The sequence below is a fragment of the Bos javanicus genome, chromosome 22, assembly GCF_032452875.1.
Source record: "Bos javanicus breed banteng chromosome 22, ARS-OSU_banteng_1.0, whole genome shotgun sequence".
Classification (NCBI taxonomy): Eukaryota; Metazoa; Chordata; class Mammalia; order Artiodactyla; family Bovidae; genus Bos; species Bos javanicus.
In genome coordinates, this window is record NC_083889.1 from 35002952 (window position 1) to 35023141 (window position 20190).

General features: G+C 45.3%; 1 protein-coding gene across 1 annotated transcript in view; it reads left to right on the forward strand.

Moving 5' to 3' along the window:
- The window catches only part of LRIG1 (leucine rich repeats and immunoglobulin like domains 1), a 115030-nt gene that overhangs the window by 19025 nt on the left and 75815 nt on the right, over positions 1 to 20190 (forward strand). The window lies entirely within an intron of this gene.

Consider the following 20190-nt stretch of genomic DNA (forward strand, 5'->3'; position numbering starts at 1 on the left):
CTTCTTTTTCTTAGGTTTAGTTAGCTAAATAACATCTTTTAGCACCCCCAACTGGGACCTTTGGGCTCGAGCCCACATCCAGTACCCTTGATACTCAGAGATGGTGTGTTTCTGAGGGCCTGGAAAGCCTCCCTCCCCCGCCCCGCCATGGTGTCCTTGCCTAGAGAACTGCTTCTATGTGGGCGTGTCAATTTCCTGTTCACTTTTGCCTCTGAACTAGGAAATGTCTGTGTGTTCTTCTTAAAGCGAAGTTGATTGTGCGTCCGGAGGGGGATGTCGCTGTGTCTTTGCGGGTCCCCCGAAGTCACCCCAGCCTGAAGCCATGCCTGCAGAGCCAGCCTGTCTGTGCCCAGCCCTCCCCGTCCGTGGCCGGCGTGCCTGGCACCTCCAGCTGCTAGGAATCAGAGCAGATTAGCGTGGTGGAGAGCCCTTCAAGAACAGCTTCCAGCAAATGGAAATTATTTTAAAACAAATTGATGTGGTTTTTCTGTCAAACCTACTTGGAGCATAAACAAGGTTGGACTCTAAGCCACTTCCCTTCCACAAACGAGCCCGTGTTTAAAGTGTGGCTTTCGGCAAAGTAAACATGGTCTCAAAAGTGAGTTGTCCTGGTGTGTGTCTGATTTGAAAAGTAAAAGTAGTGCACTCCCCGGCATCCCGGTAGACCGCCTGATCGCCCTTGAGATGTCCCTTCTCACTCATCTGTCTTCCTGCTACAAATATCACAACTTCCTGGAAAGGTTTAAAAGGTAAGGAGTAATCTTGTGTTGAAAGGGAAAGAAACGCCAGGTTCATTTGTGCGGTAAGATCAACATTTTAATCTTACTCCTTTGCCAAGTAGGAATATCAAAAACATCTTGTGAAATACATACCTCTCATGTGAAGGGTGAGAGTGTGAACAGGTACCTACCCTCTGACCTGGGCATCTTTGCATTGTCTGCGGCTTATAACAGTTCTTCCATCCCAGGGACAATGTCGACTTTATTAAATTGGCCACAGCTTGCTTCCCTAGAAGGTGAAACAATGCTTTTAATGTTCCTATTATATATTAATGAACAACCAGGCCAAGGGACATTTGCCAGAAAAGTTACAAAGTGAGAAAGTCACCAATATCAGAGTGAACTTTGCACTCTTAAAGTGTGAATGATGTCGGGTGAAAGAAGTTTATTGCATAAGGGGAGCAACTGGAATCTCTTTGATGTTGGTTAGCGTCCTGGCCCCATTAGACTTTTGGACTTCCCAGTTAACTGCATGTGTGCTGGCAAAGACTGTGCTGCGCCATGGTACCTGCAGTCTAGGGGGACACTTCTCGAATAGAAGGGACCAGCATCCCCGTTCGGAGAGAGTAGGGGGTGTTGGCCGTTTGTATCTGCTTTCGATCAGCTTCAGTGAATTTTTAACATAAAACTGAAATGTAGAGTCTCACCCCCGCCCAGCTTTTCCCCTGGAAGGACTTTTCCCGAAATAACATGCTTTTTTTCCCCTAAAATCTGCTGGCACCAACCACAGAAAGGGGTCAGATCTTAATCAATTAGATCTTAATCTAACCAATTTATTTTCTCCCCATTTTGGTGACACTTCCTCCTGCCTCTGGCTTGTTCTTAATTTTTGAAAGACTCGCTGTTGGGAAAACCCTGCTTTCCACAGCCTTATTAAATAATTACTCAGAAGAAAAAAAAAAGCTCTTTTGAAATTTTGAGAATTTATTTTCTGCGGGAGGATACATTCCAACTGAGGTTTTCCACTTCTTACGGGTTCATGGACTGAGCTGTGGTCCTGAATGTAGTGCCGTTTAAGAAGCAAGAAGGAGTTGATGGGGTGGGAAGGATTTTAGAGGTGGTATCATGCCTTGAGCATCTGAAATGTGGACATTTCGCCTGTTCCCCCACTGCATTTATCTCCTAGCACTTAGAGAAAAAAGTTTATTTCTCCATCTGTGTGGTACAGAAGTATTATAGCTAGGTGGCATTTTCAGTCTGTAATTTTGAAAGCCTGCTAAAGCAAAAGTGTTTGTGTTTTGTTTATAATAGATTGATTAAAATGAAATTTAAATATCTAGACGCCGTCCTTTCAAACGATGGGATTCAGGGTTTTTTCGTTTATTCACAGAGTTGTAAAACGATCACTGCTAATTCCAGCACATCCTCGTCACCCAAGGACAAAACCCTGTTCCCTTAGCAGCCCCTCCTCACTCTTCTTCTCATCCCCTGGCAGCATCCGCTTCCTGGCTCTCTGGATTTGCCTACTCTGGACATTTCATTTATGGAATCATACAGTACATGGTCTTTTGTGTCTGTCTTCTTTCATCTGGCCCTGTGTTTTCAGGGTTCTTCCATACTGTAGCATGTATTGGCAAATCTTTCTTTTTTATGGCTGAATAATTTTCAGTAGGGAGGTGTGAAGTGCTCTGTGGAGACCAGAAGCTGAGGGGAGGACTGACATGCTGAACTTGGGCGGCTTCGGGGTGGTAGGCTGACACAGCTAATTGTATGGGTAGACCGCATTGGGCTTATCCGTTCATAAGTTGTTGGGCTTTTTGGCAGATGCGAATAATGCTGCTATGAACATCAGTGTGCAACGTTTATTGTATGAATGTATGTTTTCATTTCCCTTGGGTAGATACTTGGGATTGGAATTGCTGGGTCATGTGATATTTCTATGTTTAACTTTTTGAGAGACTGCTAGGCTGTTTTACACAGAAGCTGCCCACCACCTTTTGCAATTTCATCAGCAGGGAATACATGTTCCCATTTCCCCACAACCTCACCAGTACTTGTTATCTCTGTCAGGTTAATTACAGCCATGCTGGTGGGTATGAAGCGGTATCTCCTTGTGGTTTTGATTTATAGTTCCCTAATGACTAGTGATGCAGAGCAAGCTTTCATGTGCTTCTTGGCCACTTGTATATCTTCGCTGGAGAAATATTTATTCATTTTCTTTGCCCATTTTTCAGTTGGATCATTTGTCTTTTTGTTGAGTTGTAAACCGGGCAAGTTTTTAAAAAAGACAGGTCATAAAATCTTGGATGAATTGAATTCCCCAGGGACAGAAATGTCTGTCTCACCTTCCTTGGGTGAGCTGGATTTTATTTTTGAGTTTAAAGACTTTTAAGATCTTCAGGTAGAAATAAAATGGGCAGTATTTGCCTAGTGTATTTGCTGTACCTGTCTCCCTGTTTGTAATTCCAAGCGAAGGAGGAAATGCGGCAGAATAGAACAGTAGTTATTCCCACAGTGAATACAGATTTCAGGCTCTCTGGGGCAGCTTAGCACACCATGTCCCCCGCTGGGACAGTGGGAGAATTTGCCCTTCTGTCCCCTAAGGACATTTGCTGTGCACTTGCGTGTACAGCCAGGTCTGACCATTTTCTCTCCACTTCCTCTGCTCCAGGGCAAGGCTGCCTCTGCCGACAGAGCTTCGCAGCTATAAATTAGACAGAAATGCGGTCCTGAGGCTGTCCAAAGGCAGCAGGGTAATTGCTCTGGACAGGTTTACAATAGGGAGGTGTGAAGTGCTCTGTGGAGACCGGAAGCTGGGGGGGAGGGCTGACATGTTGAACTTGGGCGGCTTCGGGGTGGTAGGCTGACACAGCTAATTGAAAACTGTGGCCCTGGTGGCTTTTAATGGGAAAGGAAGCCAAGGCTCTGCAGCGGTTTCCTTTAGAGCCAGAAGCCGGGGGAGGGTGGCTAGTGGGGTTACTTCAGGGGGTCGGGACTGCACCTGTGAGCACTGTGAGCCCTGGGCCTGGACTGGGGGGCCCCGATCTCCTCACTTGTTTCTCATTTCTTACTCTCTAGTCCTCTTCTGGGTGTGCTGAGGGCCCCAGGTGGTACAGTCTTGCTTGAAAGAGGGCGACAGGTAGATTTTGGAAAAACATTGCCAGTCCACCTCTGGCAATCCACCGATGCAGGTCAACTGGCCAGTGGGCTGATTATTATTGAAACAGTAATGACATGGTGGCTGTCTGTCTGTCCCCCAGGGAGCAGTTTAACATATCCCCAGACTTTAGAGTCTGAGTCTGTAGTGCCAGGGACTGAGAATCTGCATTGTAAGCAGTTCTTTGGGGAACTGGGGTTTTGAGTCTGAAGTGTGAGCCTCACTACCCTGGACACTGGGATCCCTTAGGTCCAGCTTCCTGTCCATGTGGCTCCAGGCACCTGCTCCCTGCCTCCCTCCCGCCCTCCTCTGCAGTCACCGTGCAGTCACTGGATACCAGGTGCGTCCTGCACAGGACTGGTGTTAACTCTGCCAGCCGAGCCGTTTCTTCCCCACAGAGCCTTTGCCTATGCTCTCGTCCCTGTGCCTTTTGCTCATGACTCCCGTTATCCTTCTGGCCTCACGTTAAACCACTGCTCAGAGGGGTCTGTCCAAACACCCAGGTGAGGGTGGCCACGGTCGTGCTTCAGGGTGGCCTTTGGAACATGTCTCTGGTGACTCACTCGGCATCTGTCTTCCCCTCCTGGTTATACACTCCCTTAGGGGAGAGACCGCCTTGCTACCATGTGGTCCTAGAGTCCAGCACCATCCCTGGTGCTCAGTACACTCGTGTGTGTTCACTCATTTCCAAACCAGGCATGAGTGACCACTGCTCTTCCTACTGTGCCATACTGTCCCTAGGCACTGTTTCCCCACGCCCCTGAAACACCTGGTGAAATAACCAGTGGTTGGCTGTGTCCTGTGCCCTTTTGAGTTTACTATTATTTAGTAGTATTTTCTGTCCCTTTTAAGGGCCAGCTGCCCACCACTGAAGTCGTGGCTTTATTAAAAACTAAAACAAAATGTGGACCCAGCCTTATTTATTTCCAGTGCCATGGTAGCAACTTCTAGAAAACCCTTTCAAAGGCGGGATATGAGAAGTGTGGAGACGGTGCAGGTGATAGGCTCTTCCTCGAGCCTTGCGGCGGTTAATGTGTAACCTCTTTAACAAGGGTTGTGTGGACATTCATGTGGCCTTAGCGCTATCGCAGGTTCATAAACCCAGGCGGTAGGTCCCGTGTTGTATGAAGTTCATGGCTTTGCAGATAACACAGACCCCGGAGGTTTAATTTCCCTTGGTTGAAAAACAACCACCACCAACCATTGGTCAGCATCGTGTCCTGCAGCATTGGAGACACTCGGGAGCGGCTGGAGAAAACAGCCTTACAGTCCTCCTCCCCACTCTCCACACATATGCAGCGTTTTAGAGGAAACTGAAGTGAGATAAGAGAAGTGGAAAGAGTGTCTAGGGGAGAGGGGATTGGGCCCTCCTTTTTGGGGGGTTGACAGTCTGACCTGAGATCCAGGCAGTGTGCCTCTTCCGTGGGCGCCTCCTGCTTTTTTGCAATGGCATTTTGGGGACTTGACCATCTGCCCAGATTAGAAACCAGAGAGCATGACTACAATAAAGTCTTATCAGCAAACTAGGACTTCTGCGATCCTGGATTTTCACCTTACTGGTCTTATCCAGCTTTTTCCTCTATGTGTGCGTGCTAAGTTGCTTCAGTCGTGCCCAACTCTTTAGGACCCTGTGGACTGTAACCCCCCGGGCTCCACTGTCCATGGGATTCTCTAGGCAAGAGTACTGGAGTGGGTTGCCATGCCCTCCTCCAGGGGATCTTCCAGGGTTTTGGATAACATGTAAGCCAGAGGCTGAGCAACCCCGATAGTGGTATATCTGCCTTCATGCCTAACCTTTTGAAGTGCTACCTGCCCCTAATGGCAACAGAAGCCATCAGTTAAATAAACCAGCTGTTAAGTAAGAGCAAGAACAGGAGTGTTTGCACAAACCACCTTTCAATTTTCTAATCCTTGATGAATGTCAGTTAGTTTGTGAATTATTAACCTCAGTGTGCGTGAGGAAATACTGTGCGCTTAAGTGTCCTGTATATTTTTATGTGAGAAAAAAATAAAACTGACCACACCTTCAGCTGCTACCACTTTGGGCTCAACGCTGGCCTGCTTCCACCCAGCAGGAGTATTTAAAGCAGAGGTAGGAATGCTGGCCCCTCGCGGACCGCACGTGCCTCATAGCTCATCACTTGCTGTCACACTTTTTGCTCAGGAAGGAACGGAAGTGATTTGCAGTCCATTGGCAGATGACGTCTGATAATCCTTATCGGGTTGCGTGGAGTGTCCAGATCTTAGGGGGGTCTTGGGGGACACCCAGCTAACTGGGACGTATTGTGTGTATGGGCTCAGAAAAGTAGATTTAGTGAATCGTAGGAATCTGGCTTGAGAAATCTTTTCGCTGTCACTTCCCTGAGCTTTGCAGGAGGGCTTTCAGGCAGGTTCTTTGACCCGTCACTGGAGAGAGCACCCTTTTTCTCCAGTGCCTCAGTTTCCTTGGCATAAAAGCCTGGAGTCGGCTGGCCGCACATGGCCACCACAACACCTCTCCTTGAAGATGTCAGCACAGTGGATGGAGGGAGTGCAGCCCAGCGTCCTTTGCGGAAAGGGCATCTCAGGACTCTGAGTGCTGGGGAAAGGCTTGGAGGCCTCCATTTATGAACCTCGTTTCCACGACGCACAGCTATTTTCAAGGGCCTCCTAACTTTGGTGTTTACCTGAAAGGGAGATTGTATATATGCCTTTTTCTTGGGAGAAGAGGAGACTAAGGGAGCAAGACTCCTTACAGGGTGAGAAGGAGGGGGTCCCGGAGAGTTGGAATTGAGCAAGAAGGGCTCCTGAAATAGCACATGGCTTCCTTTGAGCTGCACATACCTTGGGTATCGGTTGCTGGATTAATCCTGCAGTGTGAGTAAGTCACACCTAGAAATGCCGGGTGTGGTTACTGCAAGGCCCAAGCTTTGTTCATTTCCAGAGCAGACAACGCACATGCCTTGGGGAGGGAGAAAGTAGGCGCTCTGTTTCACTTCCCCGTCTCTTTATTGTCCTCGGGGGCAAGGCCATTTGATATCGGCAGTTCTGAAACACATTGAACGCTTTCTTCTCGAGCTGCTGGATTATGGCTGACACAGACCATGGGCCCCACCACCAGCCTCCTGTATGGCAGTGGAAGAAAAGAAATTCAAGCTGTAAATGAATCTCCGTTGGGGAGTTTTGTAGTGGCAAAGCACGTGAATGAGTGAATTGAAAAGGTGCCCGGTTTGTACCATGGTGAATACCTAGGTCTTAGATAAATATTGACACCGGCAGTGTGGCAGGTCTACCGTTTGTCCTGTGCCCCTGGGAAGAAAAGATCTTTTCTTGAGGCACTTGTGACCTCCCAAACCACCCTGACGAGTTGGTGCAGGTGCTTTTCGCAGGAGCTCTCTGGGTCTGGGAGCGTGGGTGGTTTTTGCCTTGTGCTTGTGCAAGGGGGAGCCTCCCCAAATCCAGACCTGCCTCGGCTTATTGATCAGGGCCAAATTTGCTGCAGCCGAATGGAGCTGCCAGTGCAGTTTTGCAGAGTCACGCTCGTGTGGCCTTGTGGACCTGACCTGGGGTGGGATCTTTTATTTGCTGTGACAGTCTTCTGTGGGGAGGAGGGAGTGAAGGACAGGAAAGGCAACCTGGAGAGTCTGAGTTGGAGGACAGGTTGGATCTCATCACTGGAGGCCTTACCGCCTCAACTCTGCCACACTCCCAGCTGTACTTTGTTTGATTTTGTATCTCAGTTCGTGGAACCCAACTGGCTTCTAACCAAAGAGGGTTTCAGATGCCAGCTTTGTTAGCATGAAGTCTGCAGGAGCAAGTCAGCCTCTTCCCTGAGGGTGACAGAGTGGGTTGACCAGGGCAAGCTGAGCAGAGACTGTGACTAGTTGGAATTTGATAACATCATCTTTAAAAAGGAGTGATGGTGGAAGCTGGAGGGTGGGCGGTGGTAGTGTTCAGGAGATAACAAGTGTTAGGCAAAGGAGTGCTGGCTGTTCTTAGGGCAGCTGCTTCCCTGTAGCCCATGTCATGGATGTCTGGGTCTGGCCAGACCATGGGCTTTGAGTTCCTGCTGAGATGGGAATTGGATGGCTTTTGTCTCTCCCGAGCACTCAGAGAGGAGATGGAGTAACTCGAAGTCCATGTGGTGTTTCTGAGGTCTCTTCAGCCTGTTAACAGGGACTCCATAGGGAGCCCTGGAGGAATGACTTTCAGTAGAGCTTTTAATTGCTTTTGCTGCTGATTTACTGTAAAACAGATTCATATCCCATAGATAGTAACAGTCATTATTTGGTTGAGATATAATTTAGCAGAATTCACCGTTAGGATCCCTCCTTTAAGACACATCTTTGGGAGTAAATGACCTGGAACTGCAAACTCTGAAGAGGGGGGGGCGGGGATGGACGGTGTGACTGTGAGGAGCTGGATGTTAGGGTGCCCTGGGCCTCAGCGAATGTCAGCCATGTGGAAGAGAGAAAGGATGTTTTTTAGATAGGTTGTGGTGTTGTTCAGTCCCGGAGTCATGTCCCACTCTTCAAGACCCCATGAATTGTAGCACAGGCTTTAGAAACTTTGATGAATGACTGAAAAAGAGAAGAAGCAACAAAAGTATATTGTAGCTCTGTCATTTTCACTGCCAGTTCTGCATTCGAAGTAGTAAAAGTTCAGTATGTCCGGGGTGCAGGTCACAGGCATCGTCTGATTCTTGGTGTCCGTAATCTCAGTGAGAAGGAAGGCCCCGAATTGCAGCAGCAGAGAACAACACTCTGTGCAGTAGCTGCATTGAAATGCCTACCACCTAGCTATTCCACCTTAACTGACTTGGTCTCTGCTCAGCCATTCCAGCAACCAGAGCCAGAGAAGTCACCATGGCCCCAGGACAATGATGTGGATGGGCTTTTAATTTTATGGTGTTTGTGTGACATCTGAGCATCATAGGAACAAAAAATTTTGGCTTCAGCTGAGCATTTCATGACACACATAAACTCTTAAAAGCCCAGCGGAAAAATTGACAGAACGAGATCCCAAGTCGATAAGCTAGCTAATAAAGTCAGCACCCTCACTGTTAGCCAGGAGACTGACCTTTCCAAACCGAGTTTTCTTTAAAATACTTTAACTCCAATCCCTCGTGTGCCTCCCTGTAATACAGCGGATGTGTTCTTGAAAACTGGTGGGTAAATTCAGTTTTTGGGTTTGGCTGACTTACACCGGGGATCTGTTCTTTATGTTTGAGTCATCTTCATTTTTAAGTTGGGAAGTAGCTGGGAAATGTGGGAAAGGATGGGAAGATAAACCTAGAAGGTAATATTTGACTCTTTGAGACCTAGAAGAAGAAATAGAAAACCGAGAAGACAGTGTTTGGTAATATCTGTGGGCACCTTGCTCTCCATCAGCTTGTAATGCAGAGTAACGTGGTAAATGCAAGTAAACCTAGATTTTTCTGTTAGCTTTGTAGCTTGTGGACGCTTGGGCTTTGCATTGGCACAGACAGATGCCTGAGACTTTAGTGAATGCTCGGTGTGATTTCAGTTGGAAAAATAAAAGGTGCGTGTAAATTCCACCGCACGCTGATAGAGGATTCCAGAGAACACCTGTATGAACGTCTGGCTTTCCAGAGGAGGTTTTCCTTCTGAGCAGCTCTATTCTGGGAAGGTAGTTATGCCCACTGATTTCATTTGTCCCTTAAAATTTTTGGTGTCAGATTAGGAAAGATAAGCTGATAACATTAAGGTATATTTATTTGTAAAAATGTAATTACTGGGGGAAAAATCATTTCCTTCTTGCCCCTTTAAGGGGGACGAAAAGTCACTTACCATGTCAGGGATGGTAGTTTAGTCACTAAGTTGTTTCTGACTCTTTGTGACCCCATAGACTGTCTGTATATATACTGCCCTTTTGTAACCCAAAATGATGTTTGCCTAAAATGACTCTTCTAAATACTTTTTTAAAACAACATCAACAGACTCTGATCATCACACGTGCAGAGTTTAATTTTCATCTTTTGGCATACATTTCTGTAATGTGAAGCTTGTGTGCTATTTTTTCATTGATTGGATTATGTTGTGAAGTGAATTTTCAGAAATGAGGGTTTAAAAAGCACAGAATGAATACCTTGATCCTTGCCTGGTTCAGGAAACATCTAGAGAAGAGGATTTAGAATGGTGTGTAATGACTCAGATCATGGAAAGGGTGTTTTTTTTTTTTTTTCTGGTTGGTTGGTTGGTTCTTAATATTTCAGTATGTGTCTCTCGTACTCGGGGGAAGTAATCCATTATTGGAGGTTTCATTTCTGAAGAATCTCAAGTCACTGGTATAGGATTTCTTTATCCTTTTATCCCAATGAAATCCTCGATTATATCTTCTGCCAACAAGACAAGCCTGGAATCTGGCCAGGCTGTTCTTGCAACCAGGAGTACCTTTTACAGGGCTGTGTTAAAATAGTTCTTTTCCTCCTTGATAATCACAGTCCTCCCAGGGCCCTTAGGTGGGGGCATGAAGTGTGGGAAACCACTCTGTGCTCTGTGGGGAAGCACTTCAGTGTGTTGCAGAAGGCAACTGATCACAGTATATGGCTGTGCCACCATTTATATAGTTATATTTGGTTGGGTGACACATTGAAAAAACTGTTCCTACGGTGTTACGTCTTGAACAGGTCAGCTCGGAGTCAACGCATCTCAAAGCCCCCTCACCCTTTTACTAAATACGCTGTATTTTGCAGTGATTGGTTCCACAGGAAGCTAATCTTCTGAAAGTGAGTATTTGTAGGGACAGAGGTATGGGTGGAGGTTTTGGGACAGGCAAACAGTGATCTGTGACCAGAGGGACACTGGTGGACCCCACAAAGCACTCGGCAAACCACGGACTCCAAATGTATCCACTGGAGTAATGTGTCCCTCACTTCCTGTCCCTTTTGCTCGGCTTGTTTTAACTACGACAGAAGCAAGAGCTTCCGTTTCCTGCCTTAATACAGCATGGTTTTCATTTAGGAAAATCCTCCTCCATTTTTTTTTTTTTTTAAAACCAAAGGAACTCCAGCCTCTTGAGTGTGTTGGTGGAGGTGAGCCTACATTCTTGGAGCTCATTTTAGAGCCTTTTTAGGTCCTGATTGATGAGCCCTTTGCTCTCACCGGAGCCCTGGTGAGAGGAGGAGAGGTTGGTGGGGGTGGGAGGGCCTGGCCCTGAGGCACCACCACACTCTGTTCTATGGAACGGCTGGGCTTTCAAGAGGGAAAGATTAAGCTGTGTGTGGAGTGGTGCCCAGCAAGGGGGTGACAACTTTGGAAAGCCCAGTAGAGCTTAAGGACTGTCTGAAAGGGCCGGTGTGTGATCCCTCTCCAGAGGTGATAAAGGAGAGAATAGGTGAGGGGACTCCTGACCCCTCACCACCTCTGCCCATTTCCAAGTCACTTCTCTAATAGCAAAACCAAGTGCCGGCTGTAGGTGCTTCTTCCCTGCTGGGGTGTTCCTGGGTTTTGGTGTGTTTATGACAGGTTTGTGGGGGTAGGGTGGTCAGCCTGTGGCCAGCAGCTATTCTCTGCCCAAATCTTCATTGTTAGTGAGGTCCCCACCAAACTTAGTTGCTGCAGCGAATGGAGTGCCTTTTATTAATGAAATTAATCTATCTCTCATTGTCAGTGATGCACAGACCATATTTAACGAATGACTATTATGGAAAAATTGTGTACTCCCCCTAGTACATCCTCCACAATCAAGCACGAGACTGCTTAAATGAGAGAGCCATATCATATCCGATTGCTTTCTGTCTTTACCCAAGCTAAGATTTGGGCAGGAAAAGCTGATCCTAGGATCTCCTGTTTTAAGGGCTGTTGTAGAAATCGATTACTTTCAGTGATGGTGGGCCTCTTGAGCGTTCAGGTCAGACCTTGAACTAGATGAGCAAGGAGATTTTCTGTTGCTGCAGGAATCACCTGTAATGATCTTGTAATAAAGTTCACAGTGGACCTGGCATTGGGGTTTATTATGGTTTGCACACCCTTGCCTTAACTGCCTGCGGCGTTGTTGCTCTGACAGCATGGGGCTGCATGCTCTTCTCCACTTAGCCTGAAACCTTTCCTGTCTGGCCCTTCTCCTTTCTAGGAGCTCCTGACTTAGCTTTTTTTTTTTTTTTTTTTTGCAATCTGTGCCTTATTGTACTTTTCTGGCCTTATATTCTGAAGCTCTTCCTTAAAAGCCATGCTGTTGTGCTGCTGCTCTTCCAGATTTAGCAGAAGGCAATGGCACCCCACTCCAGTACTCTTGCCTGGAGAATCCCATGGACGCAGGAGCCTGGTAGGCTGCAGTCCGTGGGGTCACTAAGAGTCGGACATGACTGAGCATTCACTTTCATTTTGCATTTTTGATAAACCTTCCTCATCATAGTTAATCTTCCCTGCTCTGAACGTCACCTGGACTCCATGCCAGGAAGACAAACCCAGATGTTTGCAGTGCCAGGGAGATACTACAAGTGAGCAAAGAAGTCCTGAGGAAGATCATAGGAGTGGTGAGGCCTGTGGTCAGCTGGGTCCTTGCTAAATAATGTAACGGATTGTGCTGTCAGCATGCTGGCCCTGTGATGACAGGCATACCGCCTTCTACTGCATTTTGCTTTGTTACATTTTTTACCAATTGAAGGTTGGTGACAACCCTGAACTGAGCAAGTCTGTAGGGTCAATTTTTCTAAGAGCAGTATTTTATAATTAAGGTATGTTCATTATTATTTTTTAAGACATAATGCTGTTGTACACTTCATGGATTATAGTATGGTATAAAGACACAATTTTGTATTTACCGGAAAACCAGAAAAATTGTATGATTTTCTGTATTGCAACATTTGCTTTATTGCAGTGGTCTATAACTGAACTCACATTATCTCTGAGGTGTCCCTGCAATTTCAAGAGAAGCTGAAACGTTCAAATTTTTGCTGAAAACTTTAGGTCTCTCCAAATACCATTTGGTCAGACACAAATTTCCCTGCAGCTCACCTTTGGCCCGAGAACTGTCATTTTGCAACTCTTGGTTCATCATTCCCAAGATGCTTGCCCTGTTAGAGCCTTTGGGTGGAGTTATTTGGTTCAGGGTCTTATCTGACCAGTAGGTTGTGAACTCTTTGAAGTCATGAACTAGATCTTATCCTGATTTGTATTAGAACCTAACCTAGGCGCAATATAGACGATAGACCAACAGTCAATAAATATTTGCCAAACTTGGCATCTGCTGGGTGCTATAGGACAAAGACTTACACGTGCATTCAAACTAACCACAGGCCTGGGTGAGCTGTGTGAACTGTCAGGCATAGAAGCACACTTAAGACCAGCAGGATCAGTTACACAGGGCTGACTTCTCTCAGGTAATGTCTTAAGCATCAGAAGTCGGAGACCCACACTCATTTCTAAAGCTGCTTTTAAGAAGTGAGTGACTCTGGTGTGTGGGTAATGGCTAGTGTGTAATTACTCTTGTTTTGAGTTGCTTGTAAGCCTCATTTGCATATAGAATTATCTGTTTAACATTTTCAAAAGTCAGAATAACTATGACTCATTACTGACTTTGTCTAATGTTAGTGACCTAAAGCTGTCAAGGTGAGCTGTTAAGTATTGAGTTCTGTCCAGTGATTTTGCATTTGATTATTTGCTGAATGTATTTCTTTTTCTGAGCCTCAGTTTAGGGAATATGTGGTTGATCACCGTACAGAAGAAACACAAGTATAAAACCACCTTCTGCCTGGTAATTCTTGGTGAGGATATCAGAGGAATGATAAATCTAGTTTAAGATACAGTTTTGTCATTCTTAAAATAAACCTTCAATGTGTATGATCAGCCCTTTCACTTACGACTTTTGGTTAATGAGGGGAAAGTGTTGTAATAGGAGGGAAAAAAAGGTAAGGGCATCTGATATCCTAGATTTAAAAATAAATTTCTTCCCATAAAACCTTATAATGTCGGCCTGAGGAACACAGTGTGGTGATTTCGTTGGATCTTGATACGTACGACACATAACTGCTCAGAAGGCAAAAATGCAACAGAAAAAGCCTTGGAAGTTTAAGAGATTAAATGACTCTAACAAGCCTGCGTGTTCTTTCTCATTCATACCTCTTGGGAAAAAGACTAATCACTTTTTCCCAGTTAGTCCTAAGCAGATGACTCCTTTTATAATGGATGGCAGGCAGCACCCTGTAAGGTTAAGAGGAGATACACAGCCAAAGCCCACAGGTTGCAGAGAGAGAAGAGGCACCCCTCTAGGCCAGTCCGAGGCACCCCAGTGTGCTCAGCAGATGGGTTGCTTTCCGGCTGCATTCTTGGCTTTAGCTAACATCTGAACTCTTAAAATATGCAAAGTTCTGTTTTGTTCAGGTGCCCAGACAGGGCTGAGTAGTGGGAAATAGACTGGCCTGGAAACCAAACTGAATGGGAAAACCTTCTTTCCCAGAGGATTCCTGTCACAGATTTGTGGCCAGCTTCCTTCCACTTTGGATTATTTTTCTTCATAAAGTTGAAAAATACAGCTGTGCATGGCACTCTCCTTCCTGTGAGAGGTTTTGCCTGTAGAGTCAGTGGTCTGTGAGCAGTGCCTGTTTCTGAGGGTAAAGTGCTGTTGACATTATCTAGTGATGCTGGGGTTGTCTCCTCACCACAACTTTACTCAGAAGTAAGTGGAACGTTTTATCCCCCAGTTTCCAAGGAATCAATGAATTATTGTTTGCCAGCTTTGAATAGTGTTTGCCAAGTTTGTAATATGTGGTTCTGGTTGTAATCCAGACTGGTGCTGGTCAGATTATGTCAATAGCTGATAAAGCCTATAGAATTACATTCAGAGGGCATTTTTTTATTTAAGAGTGTCTTTCTCATGGATTTAGTTTTCAAAGCCCTCTTCCTCTGCTGGGATTGGTTAAGAACTGTGTGTGCCTGAGGGACAGGGGCTGAGATCCGTGCCCCTCTCCCACCACATTTTTAACAAAGCCTTTGGGCTTCCCTAGCGGCTCAGACAGTAAAGAATCAGCCTGCAGTGCGGGAGACCTGGCTTCAATCTCTGGGTTGAGAAGATCCCCTGGAGGAGGGCATGGCCACCCACTCCAGTATTCTTGCCTGGAGAATCCCATGGGCAGGGGAGCCTGGTGGGCTATAGTCCATGGGGTCGCAGAGTCAGACACGCCTGAGCCACCCAAGCACAGCTGGTGCTAGATTCCAGTGGATTTAGATTGTTGGGAAATTCAAATTTATTTTTTCAAATTTTTATTGAAGAATAGTTGATTTACAATGTTGTGTTAGTTTCAGGTGTATAGCAAAATGACTGAGTTATACAAATATCCACTCTTTTTTAGATTCTTTTCCCATATAAGTCATTACAGAGTATTGAGTAGACTTCCCTTGCCAAACAGTAGGTCCTTATTAGTTACCTAGTTTGTATGTAATAGTGTGTATATATCAATCCCAATCTCCCAATTTATACCGCCGCTTTACACTCTGGTAACCAAAAGTTTCTTTTCCACATCTATAACTATTTCTGTTTTGTCAGTTTTCACAGAATAAGAACCAAAAAAAATTAAAATTTGTATCGAAACACAAAAGTCCTGAGTATCCAAAACAATCTTGAAAAAGAAAACCAGAGCTGGAGGAATAACACTCCCTAACCTCAGACTGTGCTACAAAGCTGCAGTGATCACATGTATTTTTCAAATCCAACTTTCTTCCCTCCATGCCATTTCACTTCAAATATTTGTTGATTACTCCTTGATTTCAGTTAATAGAAATTTCAGGGATGACGGAAATGGCTTCTCCCTGCTAGCCACAGGTAGTTGGACACGTGGATAGTGGCTGGTGCCCCTGAGACCCTGAAGTCCTAGTTTTCTGTAATCTTGATTAGTTTAAGTATGAATGTCAGGGTCACTTGGCTGGGTGCTGCTGGATAGGAGAGCAGGGGTTTACAGAACAGTGGGGGATTTCTCAGCTATTTGAAGACTTAGCTCTTCTCATTCTGTGAGGTCTGGGTAGGGGTCTTGCCAGGAAAAGGGCTCAGCAAGCAGATTATTGCCGTGCACTGTTGAACCCTTTGCTCTTCAGCTGCAGATAAAACCTGTTTAAAACTTGAGCCGGTCTCTGCGGAGGGGCCTCTGGCATGTTGGGCAAACGGTGGGCCGGACAGTCATCTCTCAGCAGATTAGCAGAAAGAGTATCTACGGCTGGGCTCCATTGTTGGAAGAGTGGTGCACCCTTTGTGCAAGTACAAGGGAAATTTGTGTTATGACAGTGGCTGACAAACTGTTTAATGAAAGCTGCAGTTGGCAGTAACTAAATTCCCTAAGGTTTCTTTCCTCTGCGCTTTGGTCCTGAAAGGTGCAGAAGTGCTTTTGACAGCATCTGTCCTGCTGATAGATGGATTGTTTTGACAGGAGAATCTGAAACCTTCAACCAATAACACACTCAGATGTCGGGCCTAGTAAGGCTGACCATGTTTGCCGAAATAAGTGAGATGCCTTAGACCTGTGTGCCTGTCAGCTGCCACCTGAGAAAAAAAGGTCTCCTAGGTAAAAGTTTTTCACTAATTAACTCTTAAATTGTTATTCAGACCCTTCTCTGCACAGTTCTTGGACCAAAGTATATGGATATCTTTCATCTTGGAGAAATGAACGTTGTCAGGAAGTGTGGCAGTCAAAGAGTTTAAAAAAAAATCTTTATATGTTATGCCGGGGTGTGGGTGGGGGATGACCATGTACACAGCAGCATGATTCACGATAACCGAAAGATGGAACCAACCCTAATATCTATCAGCTTTTATAGGGAGAAACAAAATACGGAAGATACACGCACACACAGGTGAATAATGGAGTACTATTCAGCCACAAAAAGGAGCAGGAACGCATGACACGTGTCACAGTATGGGTGCACCTTGAGGACACTGTGCTGAGTGAAATCAGCCAGACACTAAAGGTACTGATGGCTCCACTCGTGTGAAGTACCTCTCAAGTCCAAGTCACACAGACAGCATGTAGAGTGAAGGGAGGTAGCCAGGCCCTGGAGGGAGGGGAGAATGGGAAGTCAGTGTTTAATGGGTGATGAGTTTCAGTTGGAAAAGATGTACAAGTGCTAGGGAGGGAGGGATGGTAGTGATGGTTGTATAACAGTGAGAATGTACTTAATGTCCCTGAACTGTACACGAAACGTGGTCAAGATGGTACTCTATAGGTTATGTGTATTTTACCACAATAGGAAAATATTTATACTGAGAGTGTCTCTCCCAGCGATGAGCAAACAAGAAAAATGTCTGCGGATTTTACTTCAGATTGTGCTTGTCAGGGAGAAGAAAGTAAATATTTTCCCTGTTTTTTGATAGAGCAGTTGGTAATCACATAAAAATTCAGAGCTCGAGCTTCTCTTGGAAATGAAGGAGACTTGGTCTTCACCCGCCCTTGTTTTAGGAACCAGGTACAAATGGCCCTTTAGGTGGCAGGCAAGGGAGTGGACACGGCTCTGTCAGCCTCATTCCCCGCTTTGTACCAGGATTTATTTTTCCGACTTAAAAGCTCTTTGTCCCAAAGCAGTGTCATTCCAGGGGACCTGAGCCTCAGCTACTGTATTCTCTTTGTGTTGGTGAAAGGTGCTGAGAGCAGAATTACTCTTAGAGGCAGTCTGGGTTGGCGATACGTGGCTTTTCCAGTTGATCGAGAATCAAAAAATCGCTTCATCCAGGCAGACCAAGTGAACGCTTAGATTTCCACTTACAAGTCTCTTGAACTTATTGCTACTTCCTGGAATCTCCGTGTTAAGTACTGATACTGTCTGGCTTCTTGATAAAAGTAGCTTATGGAATCCCCCTTTATCAAGTTGCCTTATCTAAAAAGCAGAATTTGTACAAGGTTTTTTTGTTTTTTTTTTTTTTACTTTATTTTATATTGGGGTATAGTTGATTAACAGTGTTGTGTTAGTTGCAGGTAGGTGTACAGCAGAATAATTCATATGTTACAGTTATGCATATACATATATGTATTCTTTTTCAAATTCTTTTACTAGTTAAGTTACTACAGAGTACTGAGTAGAGTTCCCTGTGTTATACAGTAGGTCCTTGTTGGCCATCTGTTTTAAATATAACACTAGATACAGCGTTTTTGAAATGTAAATAAATTGTATGTGCTCCTTAAGGGGAAAAAATAGAGACCAAGGAGAGTTGTGATTTTAAATGTCTTTATTCTAAGCCTGAGTTCCTAAAGGATCTGGACTTTTCTGGCTCAGGGATTGAGGGAAGTGATTTCCTTTCAGATTGTTCAGAACAGAGCCACCAGGCCTAGCGTGGGCCCTAGATCCTGTGAACCCCAGCTCCTGCCCTGGCCGCAAGTTATTCATTTTGAAACTAGATCAGAGGTTGAAAAATGGTGATCCTCTGCTTAAATGTGTTCTGCAGATTTATGTTTGCAGAGATGTGGTCCACACACACCGCCAGGTTTTAACATATACATTTAAAGAATTGAAAAGACTGCACATAAAATTTCAGAGCTCAGGCTTCTTGAAAATGAAGGAGACTGGTGTGCACCACCCTTCTTTTGGGAACCAGGTACAAATGGCCTCTTTAGGTGGCAGGCAGGTTGAGTGGGCACTGCTGTGTCAGCCTCATTCCACACCTGGCAGGTGACCGCCTGCGTCCCTTGTTTACCCTTCCAGCTCTTGGCTTTGTGGTTTCTGAGTCTTTCTCTCAAGCCTGCTCCGGCTTAGCAACTCCCCATTACCTGAGATGATATGAATGTCACAGTCATTATCAACTCACACTACCTGTAGAACCAGAAACAAGATCTCTGCCCCACATTGTCATGATAATATGCTCATCATAGGAGGAACTTTTAGTCCACTCAGTCCTTTCTGTGACAGGAAAGAACTCTCTCCATTTGTGGATTTTCTGTTCCAAGTCTAACCTGTTGATTTCTGTGTAAGTATCTCATTGTAAATACTCCCAAGAACAGACAAGCTCACACTTGACTTCAATAGGTGGTTTAAAAATTACCACCTTCAATTTTTATGGTAACATAATCCCTGGACAAATTGCTTTTAATTCAGGCTGTGCCCCGAACACAGATGTACCATTAATTTCAAGGGTGGTTTGACTTTTATTTAGATAAATGTCTTGAGTTGACAATGAAATGGCTCTCAGCTCTGGCTTAGTATTGATTGGAATGTCTCTGGAGGAAGCTTAAAAGAAAGTTGCCACTTAATGTGATACTGGGCCCCTTAAGAGACTTTGAACTCTCGATTCGTAGTACTTGTTAATTGGCAGTAATGGCAATGGAATTAATAGCTGAGATGAAAAATGTTAGCCAGCTCCTTTGGCGCACACAGGATTGGATGTGTTTTGGTTGCAGAGAGTGAGGCACAGTGAGGGCCCGTGTGGACCACATCTGTGTGGGTTCTGTTCCTGAAAGATCAAGCTGGTCTGGGTTGAGGGTGTGCTCTGGGAAGCTCAGCAGATCAAACATTGTCCCGCTTGGTCCTTGTCTCCCTCTGAGAATGGGGTCACAGATGGGCTGAAGGGGAGAGGGATGTAATTCTGAGTCATGTGATAGACGCTGTCATCTTGAGAACGCTGCTGGCATGTGAGGCTTTGGTTCACACCAACGTGATTTCCTGTGACAGTGCTCCTCTCTCTGGCATGATTATCACTTGAAATATTTGTTCATCAATGGTAGGAATGCCATGTTCATATAAACCTTATGATTAAGATCTTACATTGCTCACTTATTAAATAGTCCTTTCAACTTTAACTATACATGCAAGCGAGTTTTGATCCTGAAGTTTTTGTTTAGACCAAAGTCTCTCAACCTCTGAATGTTACTATTAGCAGTGAAGGCTGGATCTGTCCTTAAGGGCTATCCTGTCCTTTGGAGGCTGTTTAGCAGCATCCTTGTCCTCTCCCCACCAGATGCTAGTAGGATCCTCCCCTCCCCTTCCCTTCAGTCGTGACAACCAGAAATGTCTATAGACTTTGCCAAATGTCATCCATGGTTGGGGACCACTGATTTTTAGTCAGTGAAGGATCAGACTCCCTTTACTGCTTCTTAATAGTGTTTGATGCCTTAGTAAAACAGTAATTTTTCAAAATGCCATTTGATAGGATGCCAGGCATTTGGACCAGCATGGTGGTCACAGAATCCCTCTGTCCATGGAATTCTCCAGGCAAGAATACTGCCGTGGGTTGCCATTTCCTTCTCCAAGGATCTTCCCGACACAGGGATTGAACCCTGGTCTCCTGCATTGCGGGCAGATTCTTTACTGTCTGAGCCACCAGAGTTACTTAAAATAGTACATGAGATGTGGGCAGTTATGAGTAAGAGGGATTATTTCTCCTGGGGAGGGATGGGTAGAT